We start from the raw sequence: 17,892 nt of genomic DNA on the forward strand, positions 1-17,892 counted from the left end.
GTCCCCAAGAACACAGTGGCCTCCATCATTCTTAAATGGAAGAAGTTTGGAACCACCAAGACTCTTCCTAGAGCTGGCCGCCCGGCCAAACTGAGCAATCGGGGAAGAAGGGCCTTGGGTAGGGAGGTGACCAAGAACCCAATGGTCACTCTGACAGAGCTCCAGAGTTCCTCTGTGGAGATGGGAGAACCTTCCAGAAGGACAACCATCCCTGCAGCACTCCACCAATTAGGCCTTTATGGTAGAGTGGCCAGACGGAAGCCTCTCCTCAGTAAAAGGCACATAACAGCCCCTTTGGAGATTGCCAAAAGACACCTAAAGGACTCTCAGACCATGAGAAGCAAGATTCTCTGGTCTGATGAAACCAAGATTAAACTCTTTGGCCTGAATGCCAAGAATCACGTCTGGAGAAAACCTGGCACCATCCCTACGGTGAAGCATGGTGGTGGCGGCATCATGCTTTGTGGATGTTTTTCAGCGGCAGGGATTGGGAGACTACTCAGGATCAAGGGAAAGATGAACGGAGCAAAGTACAGAGAGATCCTTGATGAAAACCTGCTCCAGAGCGCTCAGACTGGGATGAAGGTTCACCTTCCAACAGGACAACGATCCTAAGCACACAGCCAAGACAACGCAGGAATGGCTTTCGGACAAGTCTCTGAATGTCCTTGAGTGGCCCAGCCAGAGCTCGGACTTGAACCCGATCGAACATCTCTGGAGAGACCTGAAAATAGCTGTGCAGCGACGCTCCCCATCCAACCTGACAGAGCTTGAGAGGATCTGCAGATGTGATATTTCCGGGGGGTGGGGGGGGTATTCTTTTGCAAAAAAAATTAAAAACCTGTCTATGCTTTTTGATTATGGGGTATTGTGTGTAGATTGATGAGGGAAAAATACTATTTAATCAATTTTAGAAGAAGGCTGTAACGTAACAAAGTGTGGAAAAAGTCAAGGGGTCTGAATACTTTCCGAATACACTGTATATCTCAATGATAATGTATAACAGAGGGGTTACGTCTTACCAACATCATTGTTCTGACTTAAAGACAACATTTACAGTTTTCTTCTCAAAATATGAGAAGGACCTACAGTACCAGTCAAAAGTTTGGACACCTACTCATTCCACGGTTTTTCTTTATTTTTACTATTTGCTACATTTTCATCAAAACTATGAAATAACACATATGGAATCATGTAGTATCCAAAAAAGTGTTAAACAAATCAAAATAATTTTATGTTTGAGATTCTTCAAAGTAGCCACCCTTTGCCTTGATGACAGCTTTGCACACTCTTGGCATTCTCTCAACCAGCTTCATGAGGTAGTCAACTGGAATCCATTTCAATTAACAGGTATGCCTTGTTAAAAGTTAATTTGTGGAGTTTCTTTCCTTCTTAATGCGTTTGAACCAATTAGTTGTGTTGTGACAAGGTAGGGGTGGTATACAGAAGATAGCCCTATTTGGTAAAAGACCAAGTCCATATTATGGCAAGAACAGCTCAAATAAGCAAAGAGAAATGACAGTCCATCATTACTTTAAGACATGAAGGTCAGTCAATCCGGAAAATTTCAAGAACTTTGAAAGTTTATTCAAGTGCAGTCGCAAAAACCATCAAGCGCTATGATGAAACTGGCTCTCAAGACCCAGAGTTACCTCAGAAATTGCAGCCCAAATAAATGCTTCACAGAGTTCAAGTAACAGACACATCTCAACATCAACTGTACAGAGGAGACTGCGTGAATCAGGCCTTCATGGTCGAATTGCTGCAAAGAAACCAGTACTAAAGGACACCAATAATAAGAAGATTCTTGCTTGTGCCAAGAAACACGAGCAATGGACATTAGACCGGTGGAAATCTGTCCTTTGGTCTGATGAGTCCAAATTTGAGATTTTCTATTCCAACTGCCGTGTCTCTGTGAGATACCGAATAGGTGAATGGATGATCTCCGCATGTGTGGTTCCCACCGTGAATCATGGATACGCCATCCCATCTGTTTTGCGTTTAGCGGGACTATCATTTGTTTTTCAACAGGACAATGACCCAATACACCTCCAGGCGGTGTAAGGGCTATTTGACCAAGAAGGAGAGTGATGGAGTGCTGCATCAGATGACCTGGCCTCCACAACACCTGACCTCAACCCAATTGAAATGGTTTGGGATGAGTTGGACTGCAGAGTGAAGGAAAAGCAGCCAACAAGTGCTCAGCATATGTGGGAACTCCTTCAAGACTGTTGGAAAAGCATTCCAGGTTAAGCTGGTTGAGAGAATGCCAAGCATGTGCAAAGCTGTCATCAAGGCAAAGGGTGGCTACTTTGAAGAATCTGAAATATAAAATATATTTGGATTTGTTTGACACTTTTTTGGTTACTACCTGATTCCATATGTGTTATTTCATAGTTGTGATGTCTTCACTGTTATTCTACAATGTAGAAAATAGTAGAAAATAAAGAAAAACCCTTGAATGAGTAGGTGTGTCCAACCTTTTGACTGGTACTGTATGTCTTAAAGATAAAGGTCAAGAAAGATAATGTGACAATTTAGTATAGAAGTATGTCTTGAAAATATAGCTTACAATCTATGTAGAATAAAAAATGTGCATGTTGACCAAAACAATATGTGAGAATAGTATGTCATTGCCCACTAACATTATACAGATGGAGAGAATGGCAGTTAATGGAATTTAAGTTAGACCTGTGATGAGGGAATATCATCATGCATTTAGATAGGATATTGTAATACTGGATGTATTTAACAGTACTTTGTCCACAACAACATTTTACCAAGAGTAGAGAGGCTTCATGGTTGAAAGATGTGATTGTATTTAGCCATATCCACCACTTAAAGAAGTCTGCTGTGGAACCCCCCGGCACTCTGCCCTCTCCACCCCCTTCTGCTACACAATAAGACAAGGGATGGTTTGTCTGTCCTTACTACTGTGTTTCTGATTTGCTACTTCACTAGAGGAAATGTTGCATAACCTTTGACCCATAACAATGACCTTTCCAACCATTCCATATACACGTCTGTGACTGTGAGTCAAAGACTTCCCCAAAAAAGTTTTGGTCAAGGGCAAAGTCTAGGGTATTGCACATTGAATGAGTCCAGGCACACATTTGGAGGTTATATTCTATTCCATTATATTATTCATTAAATGTGCTAAAACATTTACATTCCTCTGTCTTCTTGTATGTTGTCTGTCATCAATTGTCTTGAAAAAAGTTAAACTGCTCAGCTATGTATCAGAATAACTTTCAGAGATAATATTATTTGTAACAACCATAGACTGTATAAAAAGGCTCTGTGCCTTTCGTCTCCCTCCAGCTGTACGATCACACACTTTTAGCTGTAGTCAGCATCAGCGCCCTCTGGGGACTCTATCTGGCTTGTTTGCATACTGCTCTCTTCCCTGTCCCACCCCCTCAGTATCTCGATTGATACCGCCGTCGAGAAATTATTTTTTTATTCGAAACTCGGGCATCAGCACACAGCCGCCATGCTGCGAGCCAGAGCGACAAACTTGTCACACTCCTGCAACAACGCTCAACTCTTTTAACGATCCAGACAAAGAGGATACCTTTTTACGAAGTAAGTTAAAGATTAATTGTTTAGATCAATGCACAATTTAAATAATGCTGCTGAGTTGTTGTATCGAGCAATTGTTTAAACTTGATCTGTTGCGGGTTGTTGTATGACTTATCTGTTTGGTCTCTGGGCTTGCAGTCATACATGCTCTCCACGTAAATTGGATCTTCGAGTTCGTCCTGCACTTGTTACATCGTGATTGTTTACAACGGGTTTCTTCTGTGCCGAGTTTCCTGCAGTTTTACCATGTTTCTTTGAAGTTGCGATGTACTTTACATTTTAACGGAATTAATTATTCTTGAAAGATCGATTTTCTTGTAAAAAGTGTAAGTTGGTTGACTAGCCTTTATCAGCCTACATTTCGTGTGCAGGTTAAACAACCTAATTTCGCAGGAAGGCTGATTTGACCTTTTATGCTTAAAATATATATAAAAAGGATGTAGCCACTGCAGCGTCTTGCCTCTTCTAAAACCGTAAAATTGTTTCCGTCCCTTACAAAAAATAATTGCAGTTTTGAAACTACAGTAAACGTGCAGTAACTACAATCGACGGTGGTATTTTGGACTCAGTAATTCCAGAAATACTGCAGTTGAACTGCAGTTATACTGCAAAACTACTGCATTAAAAAAACGTATTTTGGACGCCATATGTGCAGCATACTGCAGTTATATTGCAGTGTACTGCAGTTATACTGCAATCTTTTTTCGTAAGGGGTGAGTAGTGATATTATTGTTTAGCCGACAGACTTTTAAAGATTAAATTCCAACGCCATGTTTTAATGCCAGTCTGGTTCCCAAGGGTCATTCTGGGCTTGCTAGCCATGCACGCAAACAAAGTGCCTTGCAAAAGTATTCATCCCCCTTGCCGTTTTTCCTATTTTGTTGCATTACAACCTGTAATTTAAATTGATTTTTATTTGGATTTCATGTAATAGACATATTGGTGAAGTGAAATGAAAAAAATAACTTGTTTAAAAAAATTCTAAAAAATAAATAACGGAGAAGTGGTGTGTGCATACTTTAAGTGTCACATGATCTCAGTGTGTATATATACACCTGTTCTGAAAGGCCCTCTGCAACACCACTAAGCAAGCGGCACCACCAAGCAAGCGGCACCATGAAGACCAAGGAGCTCTCCAAACAGGTCAGGGACAAAGTTGTGGAGAAGTACAGATCAGGGTTGGGTTATACAAAAATATCAGAAACTTTGAACATCCCACGGAGCACCATTAAATCCATTATTAAAAAATGGAAATAATATGGCACCACAACAAACCTGCCAAGAGAGGGCCGCCCACCACAACTCACAGACCAGGCAAGGAGGGCATTAATCAGAGAGGCAACAAAGACACCAAAGATAAACCTGAAAGAGCTGCAAAGCTCCACAGCAGAGATTGGAGTATCTGTTCATAGGACCACTTTAATATCAAAGGTGCATGTAAACGGCTTGTCCCGAAATAAGACCTTAAGCGGGATATGAGCTACTATAGAGATACTGTGCGCATGTAAATATAATCAATTAAGAATATCCACGTAACTAACCACAGTTTGAGGTTACATGGGTTGGTTGAACCAAAGAGCATGCATGTTTTAAAGTTGGAATGCCTGAAGCAGAGCAGACTACATGGACTGCGTTACAGGTTGTTTACCGTAGTAATTTCACAATGTAGAAGGCCTAAGTTGTTAACTTATATTTTGCGTCTATGGGTGAGTCCTGCCTGTCTATGCTTGATCATTGCTCCTGCTGACACACACACCAATCATATATTTCATAATCATAGTCAGGTATCTTGGATGATATGAAGGAAAGCTTAGCATAAAGAGAGAAACAAATCCAGTTGAGGTGTGTGAAAAGTGTGTGAAAAGTCATGTCCCTTAGCTGTGCGTGTCCAGAAGCCTGTCAGCAAGTATAGGGAAATGTGGAGGTTGTGACTCTGTTACTGTTAAGTCAAAATGTGAAGCCTGTGGAGATATTGATAGTAGATAGTATTGGGCACGGTCTGCAAATGCAAAATAGCAGTGTTGGGGAAGCTAGTCTGAAAATATAGTTTACTAAGCTACAAATTACTTCACACTGGAAGAAGTTAAGCTACACAAAAGCTACCCTTAAGAAAAATATAGTTTACTTAACTAAAGTTACTTTGAAAAGGTAGCTCACTACATCCAAACTACTTTGTGATAAATTATCATATTTAAATTTGAAATATCATAGACTACAAATTACAATAACAGATCACTCTGGGGTAGAGGTCTTAACGGGTCTAAAAGTTGGCCCTGGGGCTTTCCCACCCAGACCCGATAAGCGTAAAACATTTTTTAAAATATAGAGACCAGTTCTGAATGGACCCGAGGACAACTAGGCCCGGTCCGTATAGACCTGGTCAGATCCAGAACCGGTTCGATCTGAGTGAGGGAAGCAGCAGAAAAGTACTTTTTTAACCTACTTTATAAACTGGAGCTGATAAAGCGCGAGAAGAGGGAGAGAGGTGCCGAGCGAGTGATACTGGGAGCAGGGAAGGAGAGACTGCAACCAAGCCGACTCGCACTATAGTAGACTAATAGCTGCCATAGCTAGGTTATTTATCATCAATTATGATTACGTAGTACCTGTCTTAAATGCATCAAACGGGGAGAAGCTAATTAAGCTAGCTAACGTTAGCTAGCTAGGCTAATTGAGACTGCAGTGCATGCGGTTTCTCATCCTGCAGTTACAAATGACAACTCCATTCAGAATATTAAAGCTGCAATATGTAACTTTTTCATATATAAATGTGTGTTATAGGTCTGTCATTCTCATTGAACGCAAGTCTAAGAAGCGATAGATATGTTCTATGTGCGCTATTTCTATGTTTCCCGTTAAGTTTCGTTTTTGCGTCTTTTACTTTCGGTTTGGTACACCAGCTTCAAACAGCTGAAAATACAATATTTTGGGTTCTGGAAAATACATTTCACAGTGGTTTAGATTGTACAATTATTCTCTACACCAGGGGTTCCCAAACCTTTTTAATTCGGGGCCCCCCTTCCGGCATTGGGGAACATCCCCTGCGCCACGTCTATTTCTATGGGCACAAGCACTGTTCATGACACAAACTGTTCACACTCCTCTTGTTGGTGGAGAGAATTGTGCAGGTTTAAAGCTTATTTCCTACAATTCCACACGTTTTCATTGGGTCCAAAGAAAATGTTGCAGTTTTAAAGCTAATTTTCTTGCAATTCTATTAGGGCTGACCCCAAATAGTCGATTGTTTGGATGTTAGGCTGTTGGTCGACCGAGATTGTTTTACTTGAGCAGTAACAAATATTAAATATATATTTGCGCCCATCTCAGTGAACTAATCCATTGCGGAGGCCTAGACTAAAAGCCATTTTATGCTTGATCGGAAAATGTTGTCGGAGGCTCCCTATGTAGGGTGTGACGCAATTACGAAACCTCCAGAGTCATGAAGAGGCCAAATCGAGCTCCGTACCGCATCGCTATGCGCCTCCCAAATTAACATGATTGGTTGAAGGTAGGTGGGGGTGGTACATCCTGTATAAACACAAACTCACTTCCTTGACAACAGCTTGGCACTGCTTCTTGACGCGCAAGAAGTATGAATGCCCTGACTTCTGCTGAGGCTTATATCACTGTAAATGCTGCATGGCCAATGCAAATGTCAGATTTACCATGTGCCCAGATGCACAATGCACTTCTCTCTCCAGAATGCGCTCTCTCCCACCAATTTGTGCACATTAATTGTTTTATAACTTAATTGTGTGAATTGTTTGCATTTGATTGTTAGTGTATATCAATTCCCCATTACATAGATCAACTGTAGTACATTTAACATTAATTCCTATAATTTCTAATCTACGATGTTTGTTACTGTGGTTACGGAAATTTATTTGAATGAATTCAATATTATTCCAGTCTTCCTGTTCTCATTGTCGGAGTGGACACATTGTTTGCAGAGTGAGAAATACGTTTTGGTTTATTTAATTCCATTTACGAGTTTTGTCAATTTAGTCATTGTCTTTTGTTTGGAGCGCTCCTGTCAATGTTGAGTAAGGACACACACCTGATTACGCATAGAAGTAGGCCTATAGGCTACCCGGCCTGCGTGCAAATGTGGGCATATAAATGTGCCCATTTGGGGTTCTGATGGTATTTCTGATTGGCTTATCGCACCCCTACTAATGACCTGTGAAGCTTCTCAAATAATGTTTTCTTCACCTCAAACAGCAAGCAAACAAAGTCTGTTTTTACATCCATTGAGAATTACAATAGTTCCTCAATGTATTTGAAAAATCTCTCCAGCTCACTCCCTTTTGATAACCACTCAGCGTGAAAGGGAAAAATGTCATGCCCTGATCCAGTGGAAACGTCAAAGTGCCGGTACTCAGCTCCGATGAGCGCCTGCCCAAGTCAAGCACTGCGCCTCATCCTTTGCGCAAATAGTCTACACCTGTGCCAAGCTCACTGATGCGGGAAACTCTGAGGGTCCATAATATTTTATACAATGTTGCAAGTTTGCTAGCACAAGCTTTGGGCCGGGCCCAAGTTAATAGTTGATACAATGTTTCAAGTTCGTTGCAGACCGGCCATGTGTAGCCAATGTGATTAATAGGATATTTATTTTCATCAGGATATTTTCTACCTGCAGGCTGCAATGTTTTTATTTGTTGGCTTTATATGTAGGCTATTTTTACATAGTTGGCAATGGCAACAGTCACTTTTTAGGTTTATCATTTTCATTTAGATTTGGATATCATTTTTATTAACCACATGACAATGATTTTGAGATATGAAGACGTTATTATGAATTAAATGAAGCTGTTTCACAAAAATGTGCATATGAAAACCATAACTGGCATGCAGATCGGTCGAAATGGTAAGATAAATTGGCATTCCACATGAGAATGGTTGCCGACTCCTCGTATAGCCTAGAACCGTCAACTTCAGGAGAGTAATGGCAGAATCTGCAAAAGCCAGCAGGAGTGGGAGGAGAAAAGTTGGGTCAGGTTGTTTTTTTAAATTCTGGTTATCTAAAACTCTGGCGCCCTCTTGAGGCATTTGCCTTATTTAATCAAACCGTAAGCTTTAAGCATCAGACAAGCTCAATACATATAGTTGATTTTATTAAAACACAGGGTGTGTCTATATATATATATATATATATATATATATATATATATATATATATAAAATGTCGATCAATCGATTCGTTTTTTTGGTCGAGGACAGCCCTAAATGTCCAATGTGTTTTCATGTGATATTAGAGCGACAAATAAATTACAACAATATTTATGGACAAAATAAAAAGAAATAAAAAACGTTAGCTGACATGGATTAGTTGATCTGGACAAGTTATAAATAGCTCTCTAAGGTATGCAATGACTAACATGACAAATCAAATCACATTTTATTTGTCACATACACATGTTTAGCAGATGTTATTGCGGGTGTAGTGAAATGCTTGTGCTTCTAGCTCTGACAGTGCAGTAATATCTAACAAGTAATATCTAACAATTTCACAACATATACCCAATACACACAAATCTAAGTAAGGAATGGAATTTAAAAATATATACATATATGGACAAGCAATGACAGAGCGGCATGGACTAAGATACAGTAGAATATTATAGGATACAGTATATGCTTATGAGACGAGTAGTGCAAGATATGTAAACATTATTAAAGTGACTAATGTTCCATTTCTTAAAGTGGCCAGCGATTTCAATAGGCAGCAGCAGCCTCTAATGTGCTAGTGATGGCTATTTAACAGTCTGATGGCCTTGAGATAGAAGCTGTTATTCATTCTCTCGGTCCCAGCTTTGATGCACCTGTACTGACCTCGCCTTCTGGATGATAGCGGGGTGAACAGGCAGTGGCTCGGTTGGTTGATGTCCTGTAGGGAGGGTAGTTTGCCCCCGGTAATGCGTTCGGCAGACCGCACCACCCTCTGGAGAGCCCTGCGGTTGTGGGCGGTGCAGTTGCCGTACCAGGCGGTGATACAGCCCGACAGGATGCTCTCAATTGTGCATCTCTAAAAGTTTGTGAGGGTTTTGGGTGCCAAGCCAAATTTCTTCTGCCTCCTGAGGTTGAAGAGGCTCTGTTGCGCCTTCTTCACCACACTGTCTGTGTGGGTGGACCATTTCAGTTAGTCAGTGATGTGTACAGGGTATTGGAGGGAATGGCCGGCAGGGATGTAGCTCAGTTGATAGAGCATGGCGTTTGCAACGCCAGGGTTGTGGGTTCGATTCCCATGGGGGGCCAGTATGAAAAACATAATGTAGGCACTCACTAACTGTAAGTCTCTCTGGATAAGAGCGTCTGTCATCATTACATTTACATTTTAGTCATTTAGCAGAGGTAAGTGCTACGGCACGATAGTCATTTAGCTCAGTTACCTTTGCTTTCTTGGGTACAGGAACAATGGTGGCCATCTTGAAGCATGTGGGGACAGCAGACTGGGATAGGGAGATATTGAATATGTCCGTAAACACACCAGCCAGCTGGTCTGCGCATGCTCTGAGGACGCGGCTAGGGATGCCGTCTGGGCCGGCAGCCTTGCGGGGTTTAACATGCTTAAAGAGGAACTGATGATGCACTACCCAATTTCGAATTTGTGCATTCTACAATTAGAGTTTAAAGTTGGACTGAGTTCCTTTAAAACAAATGTTTTATCTGTGTATATATAGATATTTTTTGGGTGGGGGAATCCCCCACCAAATGGAGGGGGTGTCAATGTAAATAGTCCAGGTGCCCATTTGATTAATTGTTCAGCAGTCTTATGGCTTGGGGGTAGAACCTGTTAAGGAGCCTTTTGGTCCTAGACATGGCGCTCCGGTACCGCTTGCTGTGCGGTAGCAGAGAGAGCAGTCTATGACTTGGGTGACTGAAGTCTTTGACCATTTTTTGGGCTTTCCTCTGACACCGCCTAGTACATAAGTCCTGGATGGCAGGAAGCTTTGTCTCAGTGATGTACTGGGCCGTACACACTACCCTCTGTAGCACCTTACGGTCAGATGCAGAGCAGTTGCCATACCAGGTGGTGATGCAACCGGTCAGAGGAGGACAGGATATTGCTGTTAAATTTTACCAGCAGCACTGCAGCTGACAATCATTAAACAGTGGCTGAGGCAGTAGTAATGTATTTTCATCTTCATGAAAGCTGTGTATGAAGCTGTTCATAAACTGTATACAGTTGAAGTCGGAAGTTTACATACACTTAGGTTGGAATCATTAAAACTAATTTTTCAACCACTCCACAAATGTCTTGTTAATAAACAAGTTTTGGCAAGTCGGTTAGTACATCTACTTTGTGCATGACACAAGTAATTTTTCCAACAGTTGTTTACAGACAGATTATTTCACTTATAATTCACTGTATCACAATTCCAGTGGGTCAGAAGTTTACATACACTAAGTTGACTGTGCCTTTAAACAGCTTGGAAAATTCCAGAAAATTATGTCATGGCTTTAGAAGCTTCTGATATGCTAATTGACATCATTTTAACCAATTGGATGTGTACCTGTGGATGTATTTCAAGGCCTACCTTCAAACTCAGTGCCTCTGCTTGACATCATGGGAAAATCAAAAGATATCAGCCAAGACCGCAGAAAAAAATGGTAGACCTCCACAAGTCTGGTTCATCCTTGGGAGCAATTTCCAAATGCCTGAAGGTACCACGTTCATCTGTACAAACAATAGTACACAAGTACAGTGAGGGGGAAAAAAGTATTTGATCCCCTGCTGATATTATACGTTTGCCCACTGACAAAGAAATGATAAGTCTATAATTTTAATGGTAGGTTTATTTGAACAGTGAGAGACAGAATAAAAACAAAAAAATCCAGAAAAATGCATGTCAAAAATGTTATAAATTGATTTGCATTTTAATGACAGAAATAAGTATTTGACCCCTCTGCAAAACATGACTTAGTACTTGGTGGCAAAACTCTTGTTGGCAATCACAGAGGTCAGATGTTTCTTGTAGTTGGCCACCAGGTTTGCACACATCTCAGGAGGGATTTTGTCCCACTCCTCTTTGCAGATCTTCTCCAAGTCATTAAGGTTTCGAAGCTAACGTTTGGCAACTCAAACCTTCAACTCCCTCCACAGATTTTCTATGGGATTAAGGTCTGGAGACTGGCTAGGCCACTCCAGGACCTTAATGTATTTCTTCTTGAGGCACTCCTTTGTTGCCTTGGCCGTGTGTTTTGGGTCATTGTCATGCTGGAATTCCCATCCACAACCCATTTTCAATGCCCTGGCTGAGGGAAGGAGGTTCTCACCCAAGATTTGACGGTACATGGCCCCGTCCATCGTCCCTTTGATGCGGTGAAGTTGTCCTGTCCCCTTAGCAGAAAATCACCCTCAAAGCATAATGTTTCCACCTCCATGTTTGACGGTGGGGATGGTGTTCTTGGGGTCATAGGCAGCTCCACGAGGTGAGATCTTGCATGGAGCCCCAGGCAGTTCTTTTGTGTTTCTTCCAGTTGCGAATAATCGCACCAACTGTTGTCATCTTCTTACCAAGCTGCTTGGCGACGGTCTTGTAGCCCATTCCAGCCTTGTGTAGGTCTACAATCTTGTCCCTGACATCCTTGGAGAGCTCTTTGGTCTTGGCCATGGTGGAGAGTTTGGAATCTGATTGATTGCTTCTGTGGACAGGTGTCTTTTTATACAGGTAACAAACTGAGATTAGGAGCACTCCCTTTAAGAGTGTGCTCCTAATCTCAGCTCATTACCTGTTTTAAAAAACACCTGGAAGCCAGAGATCTTTCTGATTTGAGAGGGGGTCAAATACTTATTTCCCTCATTAAAATGCAAATCAATTTATAACATTTTTGAAATGCGTTTTTCTGGATTTTTTTGTTGTTATTCTGTCTCTCACTGTTCAAATAAACCTACCATTAAAATTATAGGCTGATCATGTCTTTGTCAGTGGGCAAACATACAAAATCAGCAGGGGATCAAATACTTTTTTCCCTCACTGTATAAACAACATGGGACCACGCAGCCGTCATACCGCTCAGGAAGGAGACGTGTTCTGTCTCCTAGAGATGAACGTACTTTGGTGCGAAAAGTGTAAATCAATCCCAGAACAACAGCAAAGGACCTTGTGAAGATGCTGGAGGAAACGGGTACAAAAAGTATCTATATCCACAGTAAAATGAGTCCTATATTCGACAACCTGAAAGGCCGCTCAGCAAGGAAAAAGACACTGCTCCAAAACCACCATAAAATAGCTAGACTACGGTTTGCACATGGGGACAAAGATCGTACTTTTTGGATAAATGTCCTCTGGTCTGATGAAACAAAAATATAACTGTTTGGCCATAATGACCATCGTTATGTTTGGAGGAAAAAGGGGAATGCTTGCAAGCCGAAGAACACCATCCCAACCGTGAAGCACGGGGGTGGCAGCATCATGCTGTGGGGGTGCTTTGCTGCAGGAGGGACTGGTGCACTTCACAAAATAGATGGCATCATGAGGAAGGAAAATGATGTGGATATATTGAAGGAACATCTCAAGACATCAGTCAGGAAGTTAAAGCTTGGTCGCAAATAGGTTTTCCAAATGGACAATGACCCCAAGCATACTTCCAAAGATGTGGCAAAATGGCTTAAGGACAACAAAGTCAAGGTATTGGAGTGGCCATCACAAAGCCCTGACCTCAATCCTATAGAACATTTGTGGGCAGAACTGAAAAAGCGTGTGCGAGCAAGGAGGCCTACAAACCTGACTCAGTTACACCAGCTCTGTCAGGAGGAATGGGCCAAAATTCACCCAACTTATTGTGGAAGGCTACCCAAAACGTTTGACCCAAGTTAAACAATTTAAATGCAATGCTACCAAATACTAATTGAGTGTATGTAAGACCCACTGGGTATGTGATGAAATAAATAAAAGCTGTAATAAATCATTCTCTTTACTATTATTCTGATATTTCACATTCTTAAAATAAAGTGGTGATCCTAACTGACCTAAGACAGGGAATGTTTAAATTAAATGTCAGGAATTGTTAAAAACTGAGTTTAAATGTATTTGGCTAAGATGTAAACTTCTGACTTCAACTGTATGTGCATGAAACTGACTTCTGATGAGACAATTCCAAGTCATTGAATAACAGACTGTCAGTTGGTAACTTTGGTCAGAATCAGGTTAATTAAACTGTTGAAGATCATGTCATCTGTCTACTCAAATATCTTGAATAATAATGATGACTTACAGTATGATTCTCAACAACCCACCCAATAAACCCAACTAAACAATGTGTGACCCTGTCTGTCTTCAGACTACAAAGAAAGAACAAAAGAGCTGTGTTGGCTCCTGCCAAGTGCTTTCAGAGCTCAACAATAGAGCAGCAGGTACTCCAGGGAAGAAGAGATGAGTGTCTCTAGTCTATGTCCCCATGCCTCCATCAGAAAACAGTGCTGCCGTTTAACCTCCCAGCAGGAGAAGAGGCTGATATAGCTTTAACATTGAAATGTATGGTAGGAAATTATCTAGAGGCTACTTCAAAGCAACAGAAGCATAGTTGTCATGACTCAATAAACAGATTTAGGCTATTTCATTGGCAATTCAAAATCAAATGACATTTTATTTGTCGTAAACAACAGGTGTGGACTAACAGTGAAATGCTTACTTAAAATAAGCTTAAATGCTTACTTACAATAGTGAATAAATGATGCAGGAGCATTGATCCATATAAATAAGTTGTTTTGAATTTGCTTTGGTATTTTGTTTACTTCTTGAATTGTAAGATTATGTTCCTTGCCTAAGGTCTTGTTATTCTGGGTCTTCATTGCGGTAGATTGTTTTGGTTTATTCAGAGTGACTCCTTAATTCAAGAATGCTAATGATTTTGAGCTCTTGCGATTCTGTCATTGATTGAATATACTCAGTTATTTGTGCTTTGACATAAAGTTTCAGGCTGTGTACAACTTAATTGGAAGCACAGGACTCACAAACATGAGTTTGAATTACATAGAAAACTCTTGCTTGTGACAGATAACCTATTGAAGCACGCGACCCAGACTTTAGCGACTTTTCTTCTTTAATTGATTATTTGATAAAATATTGAATTTGGCCTTTACTACTATAGCCCAGAGAAACGCATTGAATAACACATTCATTAATTGCAAAAAGACAGTCAAAAAATAAATCATAAGAAACAAGGTTTTGAAGTGTCTGGCCTATATCTGTCTAGGAGATATAAGAAGCTGTGTGTGTGTGTGTGTGTGTATGTATATGTGTGTGTATATATATATATATATATATATATATATATATATACATACATACATACATACATACATACATACATACATACATACATACATACATACATACATACTACCGTTCAAAGGTTTGGTGTTACTTAGAAATGTCCTTGTTTTCCATGAAAACATACATGAAATGAGTTTGAATAGGAAATATAGCAAAATGCATAGGAAATGTAGTCATTGACAAGGTTAGAAATTAATGATTTTTAATAGAAATAATAATTGTGTCCTTCGAACTTTTGCTGTCGTCAAATAATCCTCCATTTGCAGCAATTACAGCCTTGCAGACCTTTGGCATTCTAGTTGTCAATTTGTTGAGGTAATCTGAAGAGATTTCACCACACGCTTCCTGAAGAACCTCCCACATGTTTGATTGGCTTGATGGGCATTTCTTACGTAACATACGGTCAAGCTGCTCCCACAACAGCTCAATAGGGTTGAGATCCGGTGACTGTGCTGGCCACTCCATTATAGACGGAAACCAGCTGACTGCTTCTTCCCTAAATAGTTCTTGCATAGTTTGGAGCTGTGCTTTGGGTCATTGTCCTGTTGTAGGAGGAAATTGGCTCCAATCAAGCGCCGTCCACAGGGTATGGCATGGCGTTGCAAAATGGAGTGATAGCCTTCCTTCTTCAAGATCACTTTTACCCTGTACAACTCTCCCACTTTACCACCACCAAAGCACCCCCAGACCATCACATTGCCTCCACCATGCTTGACAGATGGTATCAAGCACTCCTCCAGCATCTTTTAATTTGGTCTGCGTCTCACAAATGTTCTTCTTTGTGATCCGAACACCTCAATCTTCGATTCGTCTGTCCATAACACTTTTTTCCAATCTTCCTCTGTCTAGTGTCTGTGTTCTTTTGTCCATATTAATCCTTTCATTTTTATTGGCCAGTCTGAGAATGGCTTTTTCTTTGCAACTCTGCCTAGAAGGTCAGCATCCCGGAGTCGCCTCTTCACTGTTTACGTTGAGACTGGTGTTTTGCGAGTACTATTTAATGAAGCTGCCAGTTGAGGACCTGTGAGGCGTCTGTTTCTCAAACTAGACAATCTAATGTATTTGTCCTCTTGCTCAGTTGTGCACCGGGGCCTCCCACTCCTCTTTCTATTCTGAATAGAGCCAGTTTGCATGTTCTGTGAAGGGAGTAGTATACAGCGTTGTACGAGATCTTCAGTTTCTTGGCAATTTCTCGCATGGAATAGCCTTCATTTCTCAGAACAAGAATAGACTGATGAGTTTCAGAAGAAAGTTATTTGTTTCTGGCCATTTTGAGCATGTAATCGAACCCACAATTGCTGATGCTCCAGATACTCAACTAGTCTCAAGAAGGCCAGTTTTATTGCTTCTTTAATCAGCACAACAGTTTTCAGCTATGCTAACATGATTGCAAAAGGGTTTTCTAATGATCAGTTAGCCTTTTAAAATGATAAACTTGGATTAGCAAAAACAATGTGCCATTGGAACACAGGACTGATGGTTGCTGATTAATGGGCCTCTGTACGCCTATGTAGATATTCCATAAAAAATCTGCAGTTTCCAGCTACAATAGCCATTTGGCGCAGCGGTCTAAGGCACTGCATCTCAGTGCTCGCGGCGTCACTACAGAACCCCTGGTTCGATTCCAGGCTGTATCACAACCGGCCGTGATTGGAGTCCCATAGGGCGGTGCACAATTGGCTCAGTGTCGTCCGAGTTTGGCCGGTGTAGGCCGTAATTGTAAATAAGAATTTGTTCTTAACTGACTTGCCTAGTTAAATAAAGGTAAAATAAAATATCTATTTTTTTACAACATTAACAAAGTCTACACGGTATTTCTGATACATTTTATGTTATTTTAATAGACAAAAAAATTGCGTTTTCTTTCAAAAACTAGGAAATGTCTAAGTGACCCCAAACTTTTGAATGGAACCTTCATACTTCCATTAATTATATATATTTTTGTACCGGTTACCTTCAGACAAGTCCTGTGACACTTGTGGGGGTCGCACAATCGTGTTTGTGAGAATCTCCCCTTTCCATATAGTGGTCGTAATAGTTTCTAGGTCAAACCGTTCGGACGCTACAGACGTTTTCGGTATGTCTCATGGTCTGACAAACACTGCTCTAGCTCTGCCACCTTTCACCGCAGATGCGGAAGTTCGACATAGGCGGATGCAGTGGATTGAGATGCATCCAATGCAAAAAAAACGGGTATCTCTAGCTTAAACTGTCGGATTTTGATGGGGATGTTTTATTATGTTACCTAGACTCTTTGGGGTTTAAGCTAGCTATCTGTTTTGCATGGACTGCGTCTCAATCGACCGCATCCGCCGATGTCGGCCTTCCACGTCTGTGGTGGAAGCTGGCAGAGCTACAGCTCTGTTTGTCAGACCAGGAGACGAAACATCTGTAGTGTCCAAATGGTTTGGGCTACAAACTAATATGACCCCTCTATGGAAAGATGACTCACAAACATGATGGTGTTCTCCATTTTGCTGTATGTCCCCCGCAAGCGTCACAGGACTCATCTGAAGTCGGTACCGCCGATGTGCCAACTTCTGTATGTAGCATCCAAACTGTTTGGGCTACACTCTAATATCACTCCTCTATGGAAAGAGGAGACTCACAATGGTATTCTCCGTTTTGCTCTATGGGAAAAAGTTTGAGGAAAACCTGCCTCAGTCTTATGAATACCTAACCCTGGGATAGTTTTTTTTGGTGGGACAACTACACATATTTTAATGCCAAAGACACACCATAATGGCTTTCCAAGAGGTTTTGTTTCTTCCTTAGGGGTCCATTCTCAGTTCTGATTTAAAACTGCTTGAAAATCAGAGGGTTTGAATATTGCTGTCCATCAATGATTCCCAACCAAATGTACTGAACTTGAGCAATTTTGACAAAAAACAATGGATGCCTTCAGAAAGTACTCACACCCCTTGACTTTTTCCACATTTTGTTGTGTGACAGTGGGATTAAAATGTATTTTTTTGTCAACGATTTACGCAAATTATTTGTAAAGAATTTATGAAAAATAAAACGCATA

General features: G+C 40.9%; 1 protein-coding gene across 2 annotated transcripts in view; it reads left to right on the forward strand.

Moving 5' to 3' along the window:
- The first annotated feature begins 3,484 nt into the window (after window positions 1-3,484).
- The window catches only part of LOC311128500 (semaphorin-4D-like), a 129,123-nt gene continuing 114,715 nt past the window's right edge, over window positions 3,485-17,892 (forward strand). For both annotated transcript variants that reach the window (XM_084160685.1, XM_084160679.1), the window contains exon 1: window positions 3,485-3,585. The gene's annotated coding sequence lies outside the window, so the exon portion shown is untranslated. The remainder of the gene's footprint in view (window positions 3,586-17,892) is intronic.

This window comes from Coregonus lavaretus, assembly GCF_964263955.1.
Source record: "Coregonus lavaretus genome assembly, chromosome: 4".
Lineage (NCBI taxonomy): Eukaryota > Metazoa > Chordata > Actinopteri > Salmoniformes > Salmonidae > Coregonus > Coregonus lavaretus.